The sequence below is a fragment of the Cynocephalus volans genome, chromosome 4 (assembly GCF_027409185.1).
Source record: "Cynocephalus volans isolate mCynVol1 chromosome 4, mCynVol1.pri, whole genome shotgun sequence".
Taxonomy (NCBI): Eukaryota; Metazoa; Chordata; class Mammalia; order Dermoptera; family Cynocephalidae; genus Cynocephalus; species Cynocephalus volans.
Window position 1 is genome coordinate 31,937,565 of NC_084463.1, and position 26,717 is coordinate 31,964,281.

At 40.6% G+C, this 26,717-nt stretch overlaps 1 pseudogene; it reads left to right on the forward strand.

Annotated features, from left to right (window-relative positions):
- Positions 1–7,577: 7,577 nt before the first annotated feature.
- On the forward strand, positions 7,578–9,348 carry LOC134375923 (vomeronasal type-1 receptor 94-like; annotated as a pseudogene).
- Positions 9,349–26,717: the final 17,369 nt, after the last annotated feature.

Consider the following 26,717-nt stretch of genomic DNA (forward strand, 5'->3'; position numbering starts at 1 on the left):
ATGTGTGTGTGGGTGGAGTACGTGCACCTGCAAAGCAATGCCACTTTGGCTGGGTTTTACTGCCTTGGGCGCCCGCCCTGCATGGCCATGTTTTTCCAGACCTGCAGCTTCCAAGGACTGTGTGTCCAGTTACCTAGCATATAGATCTGTGAGAAGGGGTCTGGTGACCCAGCCTGGCATGTGAAGGGTTTGTGACCCAGTCTGTGAATAGGCTTGAGGGGTCTGGGAGCTCCAGACCCAGCCTTAGCTCAACCATCAGCCCAGTCAGTGCAAGATTACCAGCAGGTAAAAGAGCTGTGACAACTAGCATGGTCACCTAGGTACAAGTGGCATCACCAACAGGATTAAGAGCTAGACAATTGGCACTGTGAGCAGGATATGTGACATCAGCCTTAGCCTTAGCCTCACAGTAGGCCTTAGCAGTAGCCAGACAAATTGGTGTAGTCAGCAGGACTACGCCAGACAAATTGGCGTATCAGCAGGATTATGCCACATTTGGAGTAACCTGTGACAGGACTGAGCAGATACAGGAGCTGAAAGCTCTTGTAAGAAGGAGGAAATGTGGCTATTTGTGAATATGCTGTGCGCTGTGGCCACCTTTCTGTTGACCGGGACCTGGTTGCTGCACACTGTACTGCAAGGCAGCATAGACCAGGTACTATGGCAGAAAACCCTTTGGGAGGGCGAAGAAATGTGGCTGTCTTTGAGCAGGTGGTGCCCAGTGGCCACTTTTCTGTTGACTGGAGCCTCGCTTTTGCTCACTCTGCTGCAAATTGATCAAGATTTGAAGCAGAAAGCAGAGTCGTTGGAAGCACAGATAAATGTCCTAGAGGATGACATGTGGTGACTGGCCACTCCTGCCCCTCACACCAGGGAAGACGACCAACCCAATGGTGAGTTGGGGGAAACTGTGCATCTCCAGGCACGACCTGTTGTGCAAGAGAAGTTGAGGCATGAGCAGCCTATGTATGGGACCAGACAAACAACCAGTGGGCAATCCACAGGTGAACCAGTTCACCACGTATGACCCATATACCCAGGTTGAAATAGATGACTTGGGGAGACAGTTTTGGCAGAAACAGGGGGAGGCCCTGGCTGCTTGGCAGTTGTGGTTATGGGATCTAGGGGTAGATAGTGTAATGTAATGTGCTCTGATGAGGAGGTGGAGAAATTGGCCTCCATCACCACGCACCCGTCCCTGAGACAACGGCTGCAGAATAGCCACAGGAATGCACCTGGGTGAGGTAATCACTCCTTGATGGACTGGGTGAATGCAACTGCCCGAACCATGGGGGCAAATGCTGGAGAACTGCCCAAGATTGTGAGTAAATGGCAAACATTTGCTGAGCTGGTCCAAATCATTCCAGAGCTGGGGATGCGGCAGTCCATGTTTAATGTGAACACTCGTGGCCCAGACAATGAGAACTTTACAGGCAGCATGAGAGACATAGTGCTGCAAAATGCCCCATCAACATCCTTTGGGTCACTGACGGCCATAATGGACCCATACATTGGTCGTCCCATACATGAGGTAATGACCATGATAGCCAGCTTGGGTGAAGTAGAGGAGAAAAGACAAGCAAAAGGGGTCTTAAAGGTGGCTAAGACCAACCCCCCAAGAAATACTTGGGATTTTATCCCAAATGGACCAAGCAAGACTTGCCATAAGCAGATGTGGCTTGACTTGCTTGCAGTAGGGGCTGATAAAAAGAAAATCGACTGGCAGCCAAACACAGTTCTGTTTGCTTTGTGGCAGCAATTGCACCCTGAATAGCATTTTACTAAACATCCAGAAACAGGTAGCAAGGTATGTTCAGTGGATTTAAAGGACTTCTTGGTTGTTCCCGAGGAGGCAGATAAACTGTTCTATTTCGATTAGGGAGCAGGCCACAGTACTCATCTTTTGGGGGCAGACAAGGACTGGAGGCTTCATGTTGAATTGGCAATATATTGGTCAAGGACGAATGTGCAGCATGTTTTGGCATTGGTGGGTACAGGTGCAGAATGTAGCCTGATATATGGCAATCCAGATAAGTTTCCAGGGGCCACAGTTCATATAGATGGCTATGGAGGACATACTAACTGAGGTCAAAGCTGTGTCATTGCCATTGGGCATAGGAAGATTACCTCTTCATGTATATACTGTATATATATCTCCAGTAGCTGAATACATCTTGGGTATCGATGTACTTTATGGTTTGTATCTGCAAACAAAAGTTAGAGAGTTTTGGCTGTGAATATGGACAGTAATGCCTGTGTTATGAGGATATGCTAAACATGACCCACAGGTGTTACCCAAGCCAAGACATGTAGTTAATGTAAAGCAGTATCACCTACCAGGAGAACATACAGAGATAAGTGCTACTATATGGGAATTAGAGAAAGTTGGCATTATTCAACTGGCTCAGAGCCCATTTAATGCTCCAGTATGGCCAGTGAAAAAGCCTGATGGTACCTGGAAAATGATTGTAGACTACCAAGAACTAAACAAAGTCATGCCTCCATGCAGCTGTGCCTTCAGTTCAGGACTTGATGGATCAGCTGATGACTCAGCTCAGATCTTATCACTAAGTATTGGACCTTGCAAATGCTTTTTTCTCTATTCCAATCTTGGCTGATAGCCAAGATCAGTTCGCTTTCACCTGGGAAGTGAGACAGTGGACCTTTCAAGTATTGCTCCAAGGTTATCTGCATAGCCCAACCATCTGTCATGGTTTGGTGGCTGGGGACCTAGCCAAGTGGACTAGGCCCACCACGGTTACAATGTTTCACTACATTGATGACATGTAACTAACCTCTGATTCTCTTGCAGATTTAAACCAAGCAGCTCCAATGCTGCTAAGTCATTTGGAACAATGTGGGTGGGCTGTGAACACAGCCAAGGTGCAAGGACCTGGGCTGTCAGTCAAACTCCTGGGAGTGGTCTGGTCGGGTAAGACAATGGTCATCCCAGAAGCTATTATAGATAAAATACAGGCATACCCTCAACCCACAATGATACCTCAGCTACAGATGTATTAGGGATTTGGGGGGTATTGGAGAGCTTTTGTACCCCATATGGCCCAAATGGTATGCCCACTATATGTATTGACAAAGAAAAGAGCCCTCTGGGATTGAGCTGAGGAAGTAGAGCAAGCTTATTGGGCTACGAAAAGGGCAATACAGCAAGTACAAGCTTTACAAGTGGCTGATTCCACTAAGTCATTTGAGTTAGATGTACATATAACCCAGGAGGGGTTAGGATGGGGTTTGTGGCAGAGATAAGACCAATTCTGGATACCTGTAGGATTCTGGTCTCAGCTCTGGAAGTGTGCTACACCCTAATAGAAAAGCAGTTAGCAGCTGTGTATTCTGCCTTGATAGCCACTGAAGCTATCACAGGAACTGCCAAAGTCCTAGTAAGGACAACATACCCCATAATAGGTTGGCTGCACACATGGGCAACCAACCCTAAAATGGGTGTAGTTCAGACTTCCACTTTGTCTAAATGGGGAGCATATATAGAACAAAAGAGCACTGTGTCAATGAGTCCTCTGTCCAAAGAGTTGCAACCTGTGCCAGCCCCAGTAGAGGTTGTGGAGGAAACTTTTACACAACTGTTACCCATGGAGGTGGAGGCTACACCTTTCCATGAGGGACAGAGACCTATCACAGAGCAAGCTTGGTATACAGATGGCTCTAGCATGGGACCTTCAGCATTGTGGACAGTGGTTGCTGTCCAGCCCTTAACAGATACCATGTGGTATGAAAATGGTACAGGGCAAAGCAGTCAATGGGCTAAATTGAGAGCAGTATGGATGGTGATAAAAAATGAGCCTGGGCCATTAACATCTGTACTAACAGCTGGGCTGTGTACAAAGGTTTAACCCTTTGGATCTCTTTTGGAAGTATCAATGGTGGATGGTAGGTCACTGACCCCTGTGGGGACAAGCCATATGGCAAGAGTTATGGGAATTGGGGCATGAGAAAAAAGTAATTCTTTTCCATGTCACAGGACACTTCCCCTTACCCAGTTCAGGAAATGATGAAGCAAATGCCTTGGCTAAGTGTTCTGGCTGCAGGCCAGAACGTGATCAACATATCAGCCTCTTATCTCGCTCGTTAAGTAGGAAAACAAGGCGGAGGAGCTAATCAGTATGTTGCAAAGCTAACTGTTCTTTCTTTGAGACTTGTAGTGTTTTGAGAAATGATCAAGGCCAAATCACTGAAGCTGGCCTTGGGCACCAGCCAAGTACACTGGTGCAAATCAAAATCTTGCAGGGTCCTGAGATAAAAGCGAAGATGAGAACAGAAACCAGATGAGGCCTTGGCAAGACCTTGTACCTGATCCATAGAAACAGATCCCTCCTAGCTCACATCTCCTGCTCTCCTCCTTTTCACCTCCCACATTCCATTCCCTCAACCCTTCCTTTAAAAACCTCTCAGTAAATGCAAATCTTTGAGATGGGACAGCCTACCATCTCCTTCAGCTGAATACATCTGCTTTTCTAACACCAACCGTTTGACTTCTTTTCTTTCCTTTTCAAGGGGGTGGGCAGCCAGACCTGAGTCCGGTAACATAAGCAACCTCTATAGATTTCTACTCCATTCTATTGCTCGTGTGTCGGCAAAATATTATTGCAAATCCCACTGTTCCTTCATGGAAGGTTTCTAGATTTATCAAATACAAATACAAAACACAAACAAGCTTAAAAAATTTTTTAAAACCCTCAGATTACTTATTTGGGTGCCGATGTATGCTGTTGACAACTTTCAGTTGTTTGGTTCTGGTAACAGATACATTTCCAACAGATTTAATAAAAGTAATTATATTTTAGCTGTCAACCCTAATTCCTTGGAACCACTGTTCTTTCCTGTGCAGCCTCAGCACCAGTGTCCTTAAAAGCTTTACTGGAGATAGACACCATTTGAGGAACCAGCAGATACACTCTTTTTCAGTATGTAATGGTCATTTATGAACTGAGTTGCATGAATTACGGGGGGATTGAGCTGGCTATCTCTTGGGGTGAGAGTAGATAGTACTAAAATTAGTTTCTTTGCTATTTAATTTTTTTTTTCTTTTTTGATTATGGCTTATTCTATCTGCATTATATTAATAAAATGATTCAGAAATGTAGTAAATATACATTTATTATATTACACATGTATTAGTATTACACATATGTTAATTAGTGTAGTGCATGCCCAATTATTTGTTTTTACTGGTATTAGACTGTGATCTTTAACATGTGGTGACCATTAAGCCTTCAAATCAATATTATCCTCATGCTTCTCCTGAGTGAATAAGACAGCAGAACCCAATTATACTGAGGGTTCAGATGAATGTTGGTAGCAATTATAAGTTGTTTGGTTCTGGCAGTTAATAGAAATTTGTACTTGTACTAGATTAAGTATTTGGAGAAAGAGTAACAATCATTTAATCAATGTCTCATTTATAAACTCATAACTATCAAATAGTTTTAGAACAATGTTCTGTTTCATTTATAAATTTCTGAGTTTGTGCCACAGATATTGATAGTCCACATCTCTGTATTGCCTTACATATTTATATTCATTGGTCATATAGTTAAAAGTTACCTTCAGGGCCGAGCCCGTGGCGCACTCAGGAGAGCACGGCGCTGGGAGCGCAGCGATGCTCCCGCCGCGGGTTCGGATCCTATATAGGAATGGCCGGCGCACTCACTGGCTGAGTACCGGTCGTGAAAAAGACAAAAAAAAAAGTTACCTTCAATATATAATTGAGCAGACATTTACATCAGAAAAACCTCAATGAATGCATTGGTTTTCATTTTTGTCTGTGTTGTACAGCTAATAATTACTGGACTATAGTAATTTGACAAAATAATGATGTCAGCATTCTGGGCAAATAACATTAGAAAGTAATTACAAAATTATTAAGAAAATTTTTACATAGGGTTTTGATATTGAGGCTATCTTGATTAAAACTTGAGGAAAAGTTTCTTTGCTATTTGATGGATCTTGGACATGATCAGTGCCATTTTGCACACAATAAGCAAAAAATAGTCACCGACCCCTCCCTTTGTAAGAAACCTCATGATTTCTGAGAAACAGAAACCCTTGTGCTTCTACAAGGGCGCAATTCTCCACCCTGGTTGCATAGCTTCCACATTAGCATAATGCCCCTCCTTGATTGTATCAGCCAGCCCTTGGTGCCCTATATAAGCTCTCCTAACCCCCCACCTGGTGCTGTCCTCCATTTTGAGGGTGGCCCGGGCTGCCCTCCACTTTGAGTGCAGCCCGGCAGATTCTTTTCTTTTAATAAAGCTTGATCGGTACCCGACGTTTCGGCTCACTTTCTTTCACTATTGAAGACCTAAGTATTTTTCAAGGCATCAGAAACTATCCTTGTATAAAGTCTCAAAAAAAGATTCCTATTCAATAAGCTTGATGCAATCTCATGGATGCCATGGAGTGGATAAACGTACTGTTTATCTCCTCAGTAATTGAGGCATGAGCTTTATCAATTTCCTTCTGAGTTAAAGACAATTATTACATGAGGGATATCTGGGATGGAAACTAAATTGGAAGAGACCCAAGATCATTTTGAGATGACAGATTTAATAGAAGTTGTGGCAGAGAATAATACTCCCAAAGATATCCACATCCTAATACCCAGACCCTGTGATACATTAGGATTTCTGGCAAAGAAAAAATAAGTTTGTAGATGGAATCTAGTATGCTAATTGGATGTTTTACTATAGGGAGATTATGAGGGAGGATAGGACCAGGCCCGTGAACTGGATCTACTCCATTTTCCCTGAAGGAGAGACTCTGTTACAAGGTAGCTTTCCTTTTCCCTTCTTAGTCATGAGGTCTGCAGAGCTCAGCATTGTCCCTTGGCCCTAATAAAAATAACTAGGGAAAAAACATTTATTCTTGCAGAAACTAAGATAAGAGGGAAATGGTATTTGCTGAGCTACAAAACCCCGATCCTAAAACTTGTCAAAGTATAACTGTTACTTTTGTTTAAACAGTATCATTATGTGCCCATTCTTTCTTTTCCCATAACTATAGAGAATGAATTACAGATTAATTTTAAGACCACTTTAGGAGTTACCCTCAAGATTCCTGGAACAGACCTCTCTTGCAACCACCGTAAAAATACCAGAAATCATCAAAGCAAGATGCTGACATCAACTGAGGAACTGCTTGCCTTTAAAATCTCTTCCCCAACTTCCCTCAGGGAGATATCTTCTCCTTTTCTGCCTCCCTTATGCACAAGCTTTCCTTCTTTTAATAAAGCATTGTTTGCTGGACATGCTGTTAGGTTCATTACTTATTTCTATAATATTGAGACCCAAGAACGTGGTTTAGTATCAATTATTCTGTATTGTAGGGGCTGCAGTTAAATTGCAGGGCTCACAAAATGGAAGTGTGATACAGAAAGGGTCAAAGTGATGTGTTGTGAGACTCAAACTGATTGCTTTTTCAATTGTTCATTTTGGTGGTGTTTTTCCCTATCATAAAATTTCTTTCAGTTCAACTTATCAAAAACAAAACACTGAATAATTTTACATGTTCATAACTGTTTGGGATGCTAATTATTAAATTAGGCAATGTGGAACAATAAAGAAATGCTTCCTAAGGAGAGAGTCTCAGGTAAAATGAGAGTATAGATAATGGGTACCCTGTATAGTCATGATTTTGGATTATGCTGTGAATTGATATATATGAGTTATTTTGTGTAAAAAGTAATACTGAAACTTTATTTTTAAAAAATCATATGAGATAGGGTTAAACAAGAAAAATTGGGAGAAATAAAAAATAATTATGATGGGTATGATTTTGACTACCCAAAAAAGAACATTGATGATGTGAAGTCTTTTTTTTTTTTCTAGATATACAAAATAGTTTTTCTCTGTGCCATTAATTTTCCACTTATGTTATCACTAAAAATGCCTTTCTTTTCCAATCTGGATGTGGAATCTCAGCAAATGCCTTTCTCCTTTACTTACAAATCTTTACACTCCTTCTGAATCTTGGGCCTAAGCCCATTTGTAACAGCATGAAAAGAAGTGACTACATTTTGTTAAGCCTTTGAATTTAAAAACTTCTCTCCTGTTACCCAAACCACATTGCCTGCAGCTAATTGCAAAACACAATGACTCTTGCTCTCACGCTATATACAAATAGAGGGAAAATAATTAACCCAGATGGCCATTCTTCACTAGCTAACTAGCCTGATCTTACTTGAGAATAACAGGAAGGGAGCCCATGGAAAATGAAGTATGACACTGGCCAACTCCCACCTGGGAATTTCCTTGATGATTATCTGAAACACTGAAGCATGTTTGCACATCCCCACTTGGTCACCATGAATCAACTTCCCACCGCAGACCCCCAACAAAACCCTTTGGCAAGCCTGGGAGAGGCAGAGATGGTCTTTGAAACATGAGTCCACTATTTCCCCAGGCTGCCAGCTTCCTGATTAAAGGCTACCTTTCCTTAAAACAACACTTGTCTCTCAATTATTGGGTATGGAGTGGTGAGCAAACAGACCTTTGGGATTTTGGTAACACTTTGACCTGATTTATCTGTCACTTCACCCTCATCCACTCACCCTACTGTTTTTGTCATCTCCAGACCTCCTTGAGTCATTGAGTTTTCAGAATGACTTCAAGTGTAAGGCATTTTTCTATATGAACAGAGTGGAGGGGACTCTGTCTGCACCATCTGCCTCCTGTGTGTGCTCCAGGTTATCACCATCAGCCCCAGCACCTACTGGTTGGTGAGTTTTAAACATAAATTCACAAATTACATTATCTATGTTTTCTTCTCTTTATGATCCCTTAGTTTGTCTTTCAGTAGTAACTTGATTTTTTATATTGTAGCTTTTTCCAACATGATGCAGACTGACCTACTGAATATAGGCAAATATTGCTCAGGTTTCCCTATGAACTTCATCATCAGGGGACTGTTTTTCACTCTGACAACATCCAGGCATGTTTTCTTTGTAGGGATTATGTTGCTCTAAAGTGTACACACAGTAATTTTTTTGTCCAGCCATCAGAGGCAATCCCAATACCTTCACAGCACCAGCCTCTTCCCAAGAGCCTCACGAAAGAAAAGGGTCACCCAGGCCATCCTGCTGCTTTGTGAGTTGCTTTGTGGTCATGTACTGGGTAGACTTCATCATCTCATTCTCCTCAACTCTGTTGTGGGTGTATGACCCAGCCATCCTGGGTGTCCAGTCTTGTGGTCAATGCCTATTCCACAGTCAGTGCTTTGGTGCTACTCTGTTCTAATAAGAATATGGTAAACATTCTGCAAAAAATGCAACAGAAATGCCTTCAAATTTTAACTTTAGTGATGGAAAAAATTTTCTGAAAAAATAGCTAGTTCTGCCCATCTAAATTTGAGGAGCACAATATTTGTTACTTGATTTATTTAAAATCTGTAGAATTATGCTTTAAATATTTCTAAATACTTTTGGATTTGATGTCACAAGGACTATGTGGTTCTTTTACTTTCATGTCCACTATTATGATTTGATATTCTCACATCAGGTCTCTTAGTCTTTCATTTTGATATACAGAACTTCATGCAAGAAAAATTTTCTTTCTTTTTGAAGTCATTAACAAAAGGATCACAGGATTCACTGGAGAGAAAAGAGGAGACTTTATTTTCCTGCAAAAGAGACCATCTGCAGATTGGGATAACACGGCCTCCAGATTAACCATAGGCATGTGCTTCACTGAGGGAGAGGAGGAAGCCATTTAGGCTCCCAGGGACCAGATCTACATACATATTCAGCAAGTTTGGAGAAATGCTATGAATATTTATGAAGGAAGCCGTGCATGTGTGCAGTGAGTGAACATATACATAACATACATCCCACATTTAAATTGGGGTGGCGATTTAGTATTAAAATAAGGTGAATTTTAGCCCCTGATGTCAGAGGGTTAACTGTAGGGCACAGAAGTGAGTGACTGTGCAGTCTCCATAGACTGGCTGAAGCTGGTTTTAGTATGGACTTTCTTTCCAGAAGAATGTCCATGAAGCCTATTCTCTGTCCAAGCAGAGCCATAGTGGGCTCCATGGAGTGAGAAGGATGGGTTGGTGTCAGCTACCTTGTGTCCCACAGAGGCTGGTGTGAAGATTTTCCAGTCATAGCTGATTAGGCCTTATCTTCTGAGAGCTGTTTTCGACTTAGTTACAGGAATGAAAAACCTTGTAACAGTTGGTAACACATAATTGCAAGCAGGAAAATGTGTTTCTGCCCCTTCCATCTTGCTGTGGCCTTTTGGTTCTGTTTAGCAATTTGAATATGTCTTTTAACCACAAAGAGTCCATCTTTATCTGTCTTTTAGGGTATATTTTAACAAATTATATGCTTAAAAAGCTCCTATTTGAAAACAAATCCATCACTTTTTTTCACTTTTGAAAAATATTAATCTACCTTATTCATTACAGATATTTTAGCTATGTATTGTTTGTAGCTTGAATAATTATCTCAACATTCATTATTTATTTGGCTTCTGGTCCTATACAACTTGTGGAGATTTTGCTGTCACTTTGTAGGTTATCTCTTTCTCTCTCACTAACTTTAAGCTTTGTCCTTTTTTTTTTGGTGTTTTGTAGTATAGCTATTATTTATTTTTAGTACTTTTATTTATTTGTCTCTCTCTTTTTTACACACTACACTAACAAATTCAAAGATTCATGCCTGGTTCTCAATTTTATAAATATATAAATCCCTTTTCCTTTGATTAGTTCATTATTTTTCTATACTCTAGCTAAGAAATTAGAGGTGTTTTATTCCTTCTCATTCTAATCTTCATATATGCATGATTATATTTGTATTTTCTATCACATTACCTCTCTTTACTGTATTTGGCTATATTTATTCTGCTCAGTATTTGGAAATAGAAAGGTTAATAAAAAACCAAAGACTTTAAGAAGGGGGATGCCAAAGATTGGGGCTCCACAAGCGTCTCCCATAAGCTATTAAGGCAGGATCTGCTATTAGGGGGCAACTCAAAAGAGGACATTGATATGAAGCCAAATTCAGTTATTCTGACCTTATGGGAATCTCTCCCAGAGGACAAATGATTCATTCCCCTTAAGCTGAATAAAGAAAAACCGGCAGTGCCTCCTAGTGCCCCTCTCTCCCGGGAGGACTTCGAGGGGTGGATAGTCCTAACCCCTCCTGGATCGGCCTGTTTTGTGTTGCTATAACAGAAATACTTGAAACTGGATGATTTATAAAGAAAACAACATTTATTGCTTCCAGTTTCTGAGGCTGGGAAGTCCAAAGGCCATATGGTGGTGGCCACAGTGACCCAGGGGTCTCACATTGCAAGATGGTGGAAGCAGAGAGAGAGAGAGAAAGACAGACAGACTCTCCTCTTCTTTTAAAGCCCTCAGAACCACACCCCTGACCACCATTTTTAATCCATTAATGATTGTAGGACTGCACAATCCTACAATCCAATCACCTCTTCAAGGCTCCACCTTTCAATTGCCATAATAGGATTTGCCAACCTCTTAACAGTCACAGTGGGGGCTAAGTTTCTAGTACGTGAAACTTGGGGGACACAATTCAAGCTTCAGTGAGCTTTGAGGGGACATAATTCAATCCACTACACCTACAGATTAGGGGTTGGATCAACATTTCCTTCTGTTGCATGTGGTAGGGGTGACTGGAGGCCCCATGTAGAATTAACCATTTATTGGACCCCCACTAATAAACAAACAGTATTGACTTTAATTGACACAGGAGCCAAGTACACTCTGATTTACGGCAATCCAGCTAAATTTAGAGGTGAGATTCAAGCCACTGATGAATATGAGGGCCAAAAAATCACTTAAACAGATGAGTCTGTACTTACAAATTGGGCAGCTGCGCCTCCCATCTTTTTCTGGTATATATTTCCCCAATTTTGGAGTATACACTAGAAGTAGACGTATTGTAGAACCTAGATCTGAGAATGACAATGAGTGAATTCAGACTATGCATTTGGGTTGTCAAACTGGTATGGGTAGGACATTCAAACTGGGACCTAGTAAAGCTACCCAGGCCTTGCCAGGCCATCACCATTGTACAACTGCCTGGAGAGCATGAAGAGATCATAGCTACCATTCAGGAATTAGATAAAGCAGGTGTGATTCTGCAGTTCCAAAGTCCATATAACAGCCCTGCGTGGCCAGTTAGAAAGCCCAATGGATTGGTAAAGGGACACGAAAATCAACTACATTGTATATTGGTAAATTAAAATTTAAAAAAGAGCCCAATGGCACTTGGCATATGATGGTTGGTTACCACAAACTAAGCAAGGTTTTACCACCCATACATGTTGCTGTGCCTCACACATCTTCTTCACTGGAAAAGATATCTACCACTCTTGAGACATACACTGTGTACTAGATTTAGCAAATGCACTCTTTAACATTCCATTAGATGAGTCATCTCAAAATCAGTTTGTCTTCATATGGGATGGGAGGCAATGGGCCTTTTAGGTACTGCTTCAAGGCTACTTACATAGCCCTATCATCTGTCATGGCATGGTAGCGAGGGACCTAAAAGGATGGAAATCAAATATGTCCCTCAAAATGTTTCACAATATTCATGATACTATGGTAACCAATGAGGATTTACTGTCTCTTTGCAAAGCTGGAATGTGTCCTTGCAGGCACACTTGAAGAAATGGGGATGGAAAGTAAATCTTGTACAAGATACAAGGGCCAGGGCAGTCTGTAAAATTCCTGGGAGTTATCTGGTTGGGTAAGACTAAAGTAATGCCAAAGGTGGTTGTACATAAGATACAGGTTTTCCCTGTTCCTCAAACTGTGAAAGACCTACCAACATTAGTGGGACTATTGGGTTATTGGCACACTTTAATCCCCCATTTAGCTCAAATCCTGAGACCTCTTTATGCTATAGAAAGAAAAAAAAACTTGATAGGATTGGGTCATTCCCCATCAAGAAGCATTTGACAAGGCTAAGATAATGGTAAAACAGGAACAGCATCAGGAGTGTTGATGCTAGGCAATGTAAGATATAAACTGAATGTTAGTTTTTACTTGGAGGGATTTGGTTGGGGCCTGTCACAAAAATAAAATGTGAAACTCATTCTCTAAGGATTTTGGTCACAGCTATGGAAAGATGCAGAGATCAGATACAGCCCCATAAAGAAATAGCTGTTGGCTATATATCTATCTCTGCAGCAGACAGAAGCCTTAACAACTGATGTGCCTGTGGAGGTACAAACCTCCTTGTGGTAAGAGGATGGATTAAGGACATGTTCTTAAAACCAAACAGTGCATGCACACAGATAAGCACTCTGTAGAAATGGCATGCATATCAGCAGCAAAAGAACTCATATAACTCCATCCTGCTGTTTCAGGATCTGCATACTTTATTGGGATTGGTCATGTAGATGGACCCAGATCCCATTCCAAAGATCATGGATATTGCTTCATCTGTCTCACAAGTATAGAAAGGGGTTGGCACTTCTCCCCGAATACCTGGCACACTGATGGTAGCATCCAAGGGAATCTGCCAACCTGGCATTCCTTTGTCTTCTGGCTGAACTCTGGTATTATCTGGCTTTAAGCAGAGACTAAACAGAGTAGGCAGTGGGCTGAGCTATGAGTGGTGAAGACCATACTGAACCATGAGCCAATGCAGCTCAGTACAGTCACTGACACCTGGGCTTTTTGGACAGGCTTGACTACCTGGATGCCACAATGACACCATGAAAATTGGACTGTACTTGGAAATCATTATGGAGATCCAAGCTATGGAAAGACATGGGAAGTGTACACATAGTCAGCAGCTCAGGTGTCTGTATAGCATTTGTCTGCTTACTCCTTGACTACCCTACCAGGCAATGACGAGGTCAACACCCTTTTCAGGGCTCAAGCTATTCTGCTGGAGGATTGCTGACCTCTGATGTGGCAGATTGGGTTCATCATAAGTCTGGCCATTGAGGAACAAAGACAACTTGGGAAATAATAAAAAGGCTTCATTTACCAATTAAATATTCAGATTTGCATACTACTGATAAGTACTGCCTGCAGTGTCAATTGCGGCAATGCTCATTGAGACGGGCACCAGAGCACATCGGAAGATCTACCCACCCAGTCATCAGATGGCAAGTAGATTACACTGGGCCTCTACCAAAATCTGAAGAATATATTTTAACATGCACAGACACTGCAACTGGAGTTGTACAAGTCTTCACCTATAAAAGAGCAAACCAGGCTGCCACTATAAAGGAACTCAGCAAATTAAAGAATATGTATGGAACTCTGTCCCAAATTGACAGTAACCAAGGAACTCACTTCACCAGATATAATGTGCAAGTGTGTGCTGAGGCTCACAACATATTTTGGACTTTTCATCTCCCTTATAATCCTACAGCTGCTGGTCTCATTGAGAGGATGAGAAATATGATGATAACCACCCTGAAAGCTTTATCACCAGATGGGACACTAAAGGTATGGTCCCCTTGCTTGATGGAAGCCATCAGGCTGATAAATGCTACGCCCACCATGAGAAGAAACACATGTCTGCTTAGGACCAATTGGCTAAGCATATGCCAATCACTAGAGCTTTGAAAGTACAAATACAAAAGGAGGTTTAAGGCCACTACCAGTTGGTGAGGGGCTTTTTCTGAGTTTGCCACAGGACCTCCCACCTGGGAAAACTTTATTGAATTAAAAGTTAAAATAGTATCCCCTTCCCAGGTGGCCTGGTGTTCTTATCCATGGGGAGATGGCTTTGTCTCTAGTAACACACTCAAATATCTTTTTTATTTAGGGAAAGGCCCAAACTTAGTCTGTGTAGCTTCCTCATGTGCTCTAGAACAGGGAACAGAAATAGGTCTGTTGTTGTAAGTGACAATAGAAGCCCTTATTTATAACACACATGTACCTATTGATAGCGTCAAGGGCAAAAATATATGGTATAGCCCACCAAAAAAGCAACAAAACAAGGGGTGGTATTGACACATGGAGATCAAACTGCAACTGTGTTATTGTTAAATGAAGATTTGTTGGGCCCATTTTTAGGAGCAAACATTATCTATGAGCTACACGGCGCCTATGGGTGGAGGATGAAGATGGTGCCCGTGGGTAGTAGGGGAGGCGTAACTCAAGATAGCTCCAAAAGGTTTTTATTGGTCCTCCAGTATTTCTGCACTCATGAGCCCTGCATGATCGCTATGCTCAACATGTTAGTACAAAATGCATGCCCGCGTGATCCTTTAATTGATTGGTTAGTTCATGGAAAGCCCCTACTTGCTTACTTATATAAATTGTAGTGTAACGGCAATAAAGTGGAACTGCCCTGACAGAACCCCTGCCGCGTCTGAGTGTCTCTTTCACGGGGCTGTGTTGGTGGGCAGCAGGCTCACGTTTCCCCAAGATCCCTCGGTCCCAACACTGGGGGTAATCCTGTCAGCTCCTTCTCCTTCTGGGTCTGCGGGAGGACCCCAGGTGCACCCCCACAGAAGCTGGCGCCCAATGTGGGGCCCACCACATAAGAAGAACCGACCCACCGTGCAACCTTGAGAGAGAGGCGACCAGCGGCCACGAGCCTCAGCGCGGAGTTTCCCTCTGGAGAAATGCCATCTTGGGATAACGGACGTTTTCAAGGTGAGTCTCCTTATTCCCAACAGGCGAATAGGGTAAGTCATATTCACTCTTTTCTTATTCCTCCTACTCGTATTTTCCACTACCCTTTTCCTCTCCCTTCTGTGCCTTTCAGCAAACAAGCTGACGGGTGTGGGACAATTGACAGGTCATGGACAGGGTTACTCTCTGGTAGACCTTGAAGGTCTCATGTCAGTCGGCTCCAGTAGCGGAAGCCCGACCAGGTGAAAGTCCTCCTTGCCTTCTTCCAGCTGAGGGACCGGCCATCCCCTTTTCCCAAAATACTGGCCATCACCAGTCCTGTCAGGTTTTTTCTGGTGATAACACTCAGCTGCTTTGTCTTTCTGTTTCTATACGTCTAAACACCATGGGAAATACCATGGGCAAAACTGGCCCTTAAGGCACTAAAATATTTGTTAAAAAGTAGAGGACTTGAGATTTCTGACAATATGGCTGCCAAGACCTGGGAAACCATTCTAGCCCTGGCTCCCTGGATTGTCTCAGCTAACCTGTTTTCTTGGGACATGTGGGACCGCGTACAAACCCTTGCCCAGCAGTGTGAGGTTCTCTGTGGGGAGGACCCATGCTTAGGGTTTTACCTACTATTTCAGCTCTTAAGTTTTGCTTCTTGCAAGACCACAAAGGTGATAACCATACCCCTACCTCCCCAGACTTAGAAGGGCAATGGGAAAAGTTTGAAAGGGAGCGTATTAAGGGTGGCCTAACCATCTCTTCACAAGGTCATGCCCAGGATACCTTTCAGCCAACAAATAGTTCTGGGGACCCACCAGAGGAACGTGGGGGGTCACAAGAGGACCGGGACTTTCCCCAGCGGAAGCCCCCAGGGGAGGGCCTTTACCCTCCCCTCCCTCCTCTCACTAAAGACTTACAGGAGGGGGCCACAAACAATAAACAAATTAACAGCCAGTTGGCAACACAAATTTCAACTAAATGATCCCTGGGAGGCTCCCCCGCCCTTTCACCACCAGCCTCAAGCTTTCCCCATTAACGTTAACTATAAACAGCATGAGCCAATGGGGAATCCCTGGGAAACTCTACCACCCTTTCCTTACCAACCCCAGGCTTTTCCTGTCAATGTCAACCCTGGGGGGAACATAAATATTTCTCTATGTGTTATATACATATATATATAATGGGAATTGACTCACAATTATGGAGGCTGAAAAGTCTTAACGTCTCCTATTTGGAAGCTGGATAACTAGGAAAGCTGGCAGTATAATTTAGTTTAGTTCAGAAGGCCTGAGAAACACATGAGCTCATGACATAACTTTCAGTGACAGTTTGAAGACCTGAGATCTGAGGTGGGGGGTGGCACTGTTCCCTGCATTCTGAAGGCCTGAGATCCAGGAGTGGTGATGTATAAAATCAGGAAGAGACATATGTGCTATCTCAAGAAGAGAGAGCAAATGTACTCTACTTTTCCTTTTTGTTCTATTCATGCCCTCTACAGATTTTAACTCTCTTAAGTCTTAAACCTTTTGATGTGGCTGTCGTCATCTTTTGTGTGCTATGGAAAACTTAGGCTCACTCTGAGATTACTGCCACTCTATTTAATTTTATGTGTATGATAGTTGATAATATGCAACAACTTTGGGGTGTGAAGGATGCTATTGCTTTAACGGAAGAAGTGTATAATGTTGATTAAATCCGGGCATCTATGGGAAGAGTTGCTGGATAATTTTAGGGATTGCTTCAGGAAAAGTACTAGCTTTAAAAAGACAAAAATCCACCCTGAAAATGTGTTCTTGCAGCTATGTGGGACCCACCTAATGGCATCTTATATTTACCTTAAAATACAAAGGGAAAACTACGAACACATATGCCAACAATTTATACAAAATGAATGAATTTATAGAAACACACAACCTACCGAGAATAAGATAAAAAGAAACAAAGCCTGAAAAGTCAAATAACAGATAAGAAGATCAAATGAGTAAATTAACAACAACAACAAAAAAACCCCAAAAGACAAAAAAACCCCCCCAAAACAAAAAAAACCCAACAACAAGAAAATCCTCAAAATAAAAGCCCAGGACCAGAAAGCTTCACAGGTTAATTCAAGAACACATCTAAAAACTACATTATTCATTATTCTCAAACTCTTCCAAAAAAAATCAAAGATGATGATGGAGTTTGAATGAGTTGTCCCTTTCAAAACTCATGTGGAAATTTGATCCCCAATGTGGCAGTGTTGGAAACTGATTGAGTCATGGGGGTGGATCCCTTATGAATGGATTAATGCTCTCCCTGGGGGACGGGGGGACTAACAAGTGAGTTCTTGCTCTATTAGTTCTCATGAGAGCTTGTTGTATAAAAGACCCTGGCACCTTCTCTCTCTCTTGCTTCCTCTTGCCATGTGATCTGCTCATACCCGCCGGCTGCCTGCCACTTTCTGCCATGAGTAGAAGCAGCCTGAGGCCCATGCCAGATGCAACCGTCCCAGAATCATAAGCCAAATAAATCTCTTTTCTTTATTTATTACCCAGTCTCAGGTATTCTGTTATAGCAACACAAAATGGACTAAAACAGATGAGAAAATACTTCTAACTTGTATTACAAGCTAGCATCACCCTGGTAACAAAACCAGATTAAAAACACCACAAGAAGGAGGAGCCACAGGCAGCCTCCAGCCCAACAGACAGCAGGAGCACACCCAGGGACCTCAGCAGGAGCCATGGGCCACCCCCCACCTGACAGATAGCAGGAGCATGCCCAGGGATTTCAGCAGAGATGTGGACCACCCCTGTCACTGTGCAGGTGGCCTGACTACCAGTCAACTGCACTGACACAAGGAGAGTCACAAGTGCAGCCTTGCTGGCCTGTGAACTTACTGTGGTGGAAAAGCACGTAGAATACAAACTTGTTCTTCCATTTGTAAAAGAGGTTTCAGATTACTTTTAGCTTGTCTTTGTTCATGATATAGAAAAAAACAGGGACCACTGGGCACTGAAAGAAGGGCCAAGGCCCACTCAGATATCTAGGAAAGAGCTGTTTGTGATTTACTCATTCAGCACATATATTAAAAACTTACCTTGCACAGTCGCTTTTCTAGACACCTGGCATAATTCAGTGACCAAAGCAGACAGCAATCACTGGGCCTCAATTCTAGTCAGGGAGTCAGACACGCACAGTAGATATCGTAAGCAGGTCATGTCCACAGAATGTTAGATTCGACTTCCTCAACATACAAATGCATCCTCCCACATTCTGGCCAGGATGACAGACCTCAGAACCAACTGAAAAATGGGTGTATTTTGGGTCCAGAAAGAGAACTTTTTGTATTCCAAAGTGTGAGGGGCATATGTGGACTATGGCTGGGGAGAGACTGACAAAACCATGAATCTCATACATCCTACGATCTTCCTAAGAAGGCTTAGGTCTATGGGCTTCCCCTATAACAAATTCTTTGGAGATATTTCAGGGGCCCTCTGGAAACTGCCAAAGTTAGTTCATGGCCAAAGCAGGCTTAATTAAACTTTGATTTTGGAATGATTATCAAAATTATCAGACAGTTTAAATTCTGTCACTGAAAAACAACACTTATTTATTCAACCAAAGTGATAATTAAAAGACTTCAATGAAAAATACAGAAAGTTATAGTTTTAGATAGAAAAAATACACTTAGGCTTTTAATGAAAATAACTTAGTTTTCTTAAGTAATTGAAGACCTAAAAATGATAAAATGAAGCACAGAAAACTAACTGTTTAAAGCAGAATCTTTGTTTCCAATGCCAATTATTTACAAGGTTAAGAAAAACCTTTTATAATTTCTTATTAGGAGCATACCAATACTCCATGAACAATTTGTTATTTTAACAAAGAAGAATTATAGTTCTGCATCAATGTACTATTGATAACAATGCTCAATTAAAAAACAAAACAAAAATAATTTTCTCAAATCTTAGCCAGCTTCATCACACATAAAATTTTATTTCCAAGTTTTTTTCTCTTCAACAAACTTTTACAACTTTATTTTACTCATTTATAATTTTTCTATACTCTTCCTCTTTCTTATTGTGCCACAGTCATTCCACTTGAGGACAAAACTTATTCTTTTTTTCCCTTAACAAAAACAGACTGTTCATACCACATGGCTTCAATTATCATACATGTCTCACTTTTCTTGCATAGAGTTGGTTCCTTGATTACTTTTTAGTAATTTTAACTACTGTAAGCTAATCATAATTAACTCTCACTACATTTAATTTCTAGGTAAAACTATAAATAGTTGTGAACTGTCTTTTATACCAGTATTCTGTAGATTGGCAAATCTATTAATCATAATTTCTAGACGCATGTGTTACCTAATACCATAATTTTTCAATTGTGCCTAGGACATTTTGCTAACTGGCCCAAATATATTTAGTCCTTCTGTAACAAGAAGCCAAAACTAGATAAACTTATTTTCAGCAATTAATGATTCAGTACATCATCTTATTTGAAAATGATCTAGATGTTCAATAAACATCCATCATTTAATTTAGTGGAGCACTAAGGGTATGTTTAATAAAAATTATCAGAGGCCATTGATTTGAACTAAGTTTCTACACTGGGCCCCAGAAGACCAGAATAAAAATTAAAATGAAGTCACTCCTGCCAAGTTCCACATCACTTAGATTATGGTCAGACCTTCCAAGGAGTCAAGAGAGACAAATAACTGATTTTCTGAAAAGGCCAGTTTAAATCTTCAATATATATAATAATAAAGTTTCTGTTGCTTTAATTTTTACGCAAAAGAGATAGCCTGAAGTAACCTGAGGTTAACTAATGTTATTTTCCTATTGTTCTGTTTGTCTGTCCCCACCTTACAAGAAAAGTAACTTTGAAATGATTGATCCACTTTTTGATATTTCTGCTTCCCCCGCCCCCCACCACCCCCCAGCATTTTTCTGTCTATAAAGCCTTTGTTATTTGTAATAAACTTTGGAGCACTTCTCTGACTCTGTCAGATGGATGGTGTTTCTTGGGTTGATCCTCACATTTGTAAATACTCTACAAAATTATTTCTGCCTCAACAGCCTTAATTCTGGTTGACAGATATAAGTTGTCAAAGGTATTTGGGAAACTTTTAAAAAGTAAGCATATTACAATACCAAACAAGATCAGCCCTTATCAAGACTTTTTGTTTGTTTGGTTTTTTGTTTTCTTGCTAACAATTTTTGTAACGCTGATAACATGAGCTTATTTGACTAGTAAGCCTATGTATAACGAAATTTGTGTGTATTATATTTATTGCTGACAACTGTGAACACATGCCTGTTTTAATTAAACTGAGAAACCTTAACTAGCTTTCATTTACCAAAGATTATGCCAGATCATGTAAACTTGAAAAAAAATGTGGATTAGTTTCTATATTTCTGAGAGTTTTATGAATACTCAGTTTATGTAAACACTTATTTTTTTAAGCCAATTATATAGATTACTTTTATAAATTATGTCAATACCATCCACGGTAGAAAAAAAATCACACAAACGTATATGTTTTAGACATATATAAAAATCCGGACAGAGCAGATCTTAGAGCTTTTATTCTAAAAATTTAGCCTTATGCCAAGTACAGTAACATAAAACCCACTAGTTTATAAAATACCTGCATCAGATTGTTTCTGGGAGATGGCACACCTGATTACTTCCTGAGGTGACTAGAAGTTTTTATTAATATTTGTGGAAAAGACTCAAGATTTTTAATTTGCTCAATTTCCAAATAACTCTTCCTCTTCTATTTTCTCATTGTCCTCCTCTTACTCTTTTTCTTCTTCTTAGACAGCTCTTCTAAATTCGTATTTTTTAAAAATAGTTATGAGGTTTAGAGAAGAAAAAGAGCTTCCACTTCATACTTAAATACCATCATTTGCCTAAACAAAGATAGGAGGATGTAGGTTAAGGCCCAGTTAAGACAAGATGATCAGTAAAAATACCTTAACTGAAGGTATGGTTTGTGTTGTAGATTTAAGTCAATGTGTTCTTCATTCTTACTCAGTCCTCCTTTCCTTTCTGAGGTAGAGAGAGATCACTTTCCAAATGGAGATTTCATTTATAGATGTAAATTTCTCTTACAAAAGGGTCTCAAAGTAACCAGCAGAAAATAGGCCTTATTGCTAGAAATGCCTATTTTGGAGACTCATTTGCTTATATTAGTGGTTTTTCAACCCAGCTTCTGCTTTTCAACTAAATTAATGTGATCCACCCTTTGAGAAAGAGGGCAAGCATGTTCTATGTCTGGACTCAGCACGGATACTTGTAATATTGTCTGTCTTACAGTCAGAGACTGCTTTTTTCTTTTTATTTTGTTTTCTTTACAAGTTTAAATGATATATCAGTCAGGGTTTCTGTTTTTCTCAAAGAGGAATTTTAAGGTATAGCAGAAATTATGTCAACAAGAAGAAGGTGAACAGAATTGGCAGAGTAGGTAAGAGGAAAGTTTCAGTTGACCGAGACATTCCCACAGGAGAAGCAGGATCAAATGGAGAATATAGAATTAATGAAAGGGATCTTATCCAGAGAATGGTCTCTTCTGTGTAACTAAGACCAAGCAGAAAATTTCAGTTAGTCACTAACTTAGGAACTGATAATCATCAATTCCTTGACCTTTGCAGAGTAATTGAGAAACTGACCATATGGCTGAACTACCCTGGGATGAAATCATGCCCCAAAAGGATCCTTTTGGGAAGTTTATTTCTGTTTATCTCCCATTACACCCTCTTAGGCTGATTTACTTTAGATGTTGCATAACTAAAATTAAGAATTGGAAGTAAGTTCTTGTCTTTCTTACCTTTCCTAATGAACTGCAAACAAAGGAATTCCAAGAGAAAGGCAAAACACCCTAGCTGATTATTAACTCAACATCTTGCTTAAAGGAAAATTGTATCCACATCAGTTAGAGGCAGGAGTCAGGTATTTTTATTTTCCAGTGGTGCTTGACTGAGGTTATTGTCTCTGAGCTCTCCCTGGGTGATAAGAACTCTGACCCCAAGATAATGTCAAGGGTTTAAAGCTGACCAGTCCACCAGCTGCAGACTCCATGATGCCATAGCACCCAGTCCATCATGAGACCCTGACATCTGACTCAGACTATCTGCTCTGATTTTGGTCATTTCTTCCACTCTGCTAACTTTGGGCCTAGTTTATTCTTTCTCTAGTTTCTTGAGTTGTAATGTTAGGTTTTTATTTAAGAACTTTCTTTTTTTTCATGTGGGTGTTTACTGCTACTAACTTTCCTATCAGAACTTCTTTGGCTGCATCTGATAAGTTTTGTGTATTTGTTTGCATTCTCAATTGTCTCTAAAAATAGTTTTTAAAATTTTCCTTTTATTTTTTTCTTTGACCCAATAGTTGTTCACAATCATTAATTTTGTCATATTTGTGAATTTTTTTTCATTCCTTATGGTTCTGTTTTCATACTGTTGTGGTCTGAAAAGATACTTGATATGCTTTTTGTTTTCTTAAATTTGTTATGACTAGTTTTGTGGCCTAACATATTATCTATCTTTGAAAATATTTCATATGCACTTTATAAAATTATGCATTGTGTTGCTGTTATATGAAATGTTCTGTATATGTCTGTTAGGTCCATTTGGTTTAAAGTGCAGTTCAAGGCCACTGTTTTTGTTTTGTGGTGTTGTTATTTTTATTACCTAATGTCTATTTTGTCTGATATAAGTATAGATACTCCTGTTCTCTTTTGGTTTCCAATTGCATTAAACTTTTTATTCCATCCCTTCATTTTAAATCTGTGTCCTTCAAGTTGAAATTAGTCTCTTGTGGGCCGACCCTGTGGCTCACTTGGGAGAGTGCGGTGCTGGGAGCGCTGAGGCTGAGGGTTCGGATCCTATATAGGGTGGCCGGTGCGCTCACTGGCTGAGCGCAGTGTGGATGACACCACACCAAGGGTTGCGATCCCCTTACTAGTCACAAAAAAAAAAAAAGAAATTAGTCTCTTGTAGGCAGCATATAGTTGGGTTTTGTTTTTTTATCTATTCAGCTACTCTATGTATTTGGATTGGAGAATTTAATCCATTTACATTCATAGAAATTATTGATAAGTAAGAACTTACTAGTATCCTTTTGTTAATTGTTTTTTGGTTGTTTTGTATACCTTTTGTTTCTTTAATTATCTTTTGCTCTCTTCTTTTGTGGGTTGATGGTTTTCTGTAGTGATACACTTTGAATATTTCCTTTTTATTTTTTATGTATCCGGTATAGGGTTTTGCTTTGTGGTTACCCTGAGGCCTACATAAACATCTACACATATGCTACATTAAGCTAATAACAGCTTGATTTTGATTGCATACAAAAACTACCCTTTTACTCCTTCTTCTGCATTTTATGTTTTTGATACTACAACGTATATGTTTCTATAATTTGTATATCTTTACAAACTTTCGTAGCTATAGTTGTTTTTAACAGTTTTGTTTTAAACTTCTTTATTAGAGATATAATTAATTTACCCACCACCATTACAAGTGTTTTGAATTTGATTATGTATTTACTTTTACTGGTGAGTTTTATATTTTTGTATATTTTCATGTTACTAATTAGCATTCTCTTTTTTCAGCTTGAAGAACTCCCATTAGCACTTTTGTAAGGCAGGTCTAGTGGTGATGAAAGCTCTCAGCTTTGTTTATCTGAGAAAATCTTTATCTCCCCTTCATTTTTGATAGACAGGATTGCTGAGTATAGTATACTTGGCTGGCAGTTTTTCTCCTTCACAGTTTTGAATTTATCATCCTACTTCCTTCTGATCCACAAAGTTCTGCTAAAAAATTTGCTGGTAGTCTTATGGGGGTTGCTTTGTACATACCAAATTACCTTTCCATTGCTGGTTCTAAAATTTTTTCTTTGTGTGTAACTTGACAATTCGATTATTATGTGTCTCAGTGTGGGTGGGTCTCGGGTGGGTCTCTTTGGATTTATCTTATTTAATGTCCTTTGAACTTCCTAGGTGTACATTTCTATTTTCTTTCTTAGGCTTGGGAAGTTTTCTGCTATTATTTTTAAAAACGTTTTTTGTTCCTGTCTCTCTGTTCTTCTTCTGGTACATCAATCATGCATAAGTTGTTCCTCTTGATAATGTGCTGTCATGAGTCTCTTAAGCTATGTTCACTCTTTTTCATTTCTTTCTTTACTTATTTAATCCTCAGATTGGATTATTTTTATTGATGACTCTTTGCGTTCACTGATCCTGACTTCTGTTTGGTCTAGTGTGTTGTCAAACCCGTCTATAGAAATTTTGAGTTAATTTAGAGTATACTTCAGCTCCTTGCTTTCTGATTGGCACTTTTATTTTGTACATTCTTTTTGTTGAAATACTTGATTTGTTCTTACATTGCTTTCCTGACTTCAGTGAGCATGTTTATGACCAATACATGTATAATGATGGGGTTACTTCTTGACAAACCCATCATAAGTTCAAAATACTGTAAGTTAAAAATGCATTTAATCCACCTAACTTATTAAACATCACAGCTTAGCCTAACCTACCTTAAACATGCTCACAACATTTACATTAGCCTACAGTTGGGCAAACTTTGTTAGAATTGATTTCTGGAGATTTATTATAAATATTTATTTAAAATATATTTCCATGTTTTATCATTTCTGTTGACTCTGTTGGTTTCTATAGATTAGTTAAGACAACCTCTCCCAGTCTTGTCAGACTGGCCTCATATAGGAGGATTTTATCAGTTCATTCAGACAGTGACTCTAAGGTGCCTCCCAAAATTGTTTGTCCAAACTGCTGTCTCTATTTTTGGTGGCCCCCAGAAAGTTAGAATGTACCATGTCCTGTCAGTACTTGTATTAGTAAGGGTTCTCAAGAGAAATAGACCAATAGGATATATAAATGTACTTCAAAAAGTTTATGTAAAGATGTGTATTATCTTCCAATTCTGCCTATTATCTTCCAAGACTTTTTCAAAGGACCCTCATATACATTTAAAATGGACTTATTAGGGGAAATTGGCTCATACATTCATAAATGCACAATAGGCCAACTGCATGCTGGGGAAGCATAGAAGCTGGTAGCATCATTCCCAGAAAAGCCAGTAGTGTAGCTCAGTCTAAGTCCAAAAGGCTCAGAACAATAGAAGCTGACAGTGCAGTTTCCAGTCAGAGGCAGAAGGCCTGACAGTCCCCAGGAGGCCAGTAGTGCAAGTTCTGGAGTCCAAAACCCAAAGCTACACAGTGGGGACTACAGCATGGAACTGACTGACTTTTGATCCCAGCTTGTTGATTCTTTTTTATGTACTTTTTAAATTTTTTTAATTCTGAAAATCTGGTGGTTCCAGACCCCCGGGAGCCATGGTGAGAGTTTCAGGCCTGCATACCTCTGCCAGGGGTCCCACAACACCTGTCAGGTCCTGGAGACCAGAAGGTCAGGTAAGCATTTACTGAGTGCCTATGGTACAACTCTGGCCCAGGCCAAAGCTTCACCCAGCTTCAAGGACCTGGCTGTCTTGTGCCTGATCCCCACCTCTCCCTCAGCACAGACTCAGCTAAAGTAATAGCACCCTCATTTCCTGAAGCCCTGTGGGATAAGGTCTGGGTGGAGTATGTCCTCCAAGGGAGGTCCTGCTCAGTGGGTGGCTTTGGGTCGTTCTCCTCACAGACTTCTAAGGGCCCAGGACTTGTCTGGGGATGGGGGTCTTCATCATCCCCACACCAAACCCTCCCTACTCCACCACCAACAGACCTCTGTGCCTTCACCTTGGCTATGCCCCCTTTGAGAATGCCCTTCCCTGAAGACACTCCTTGGACCCTTGTTGCTCTCCTGTCCTCATTCCCATTCAGGAGCTGTCTCTGCTTCCTGCCACCCAATTCCATGGCTCACTGCCTCTCTTGAGCTGGCTTCTTGCTCTTGTGTGCTCTAGGTTTGGGCAGGGAACTCACTCTGCTTTTTTTCAACACTTTCACCTGGATGGGAAGATGTGAGGTAGAAGGGTGAGATGGGAGAACAGAGGGAAGGGGTGGGGAAGGGACAAGAGGGTGTGAAGAGACAGAGACAGAAGGCACAGAAGAGAGGGAGAATGGCCCAGCTGCATGCCCAGCTCTGCCACTTCCTTGGTCATCCAGCTCTGGAA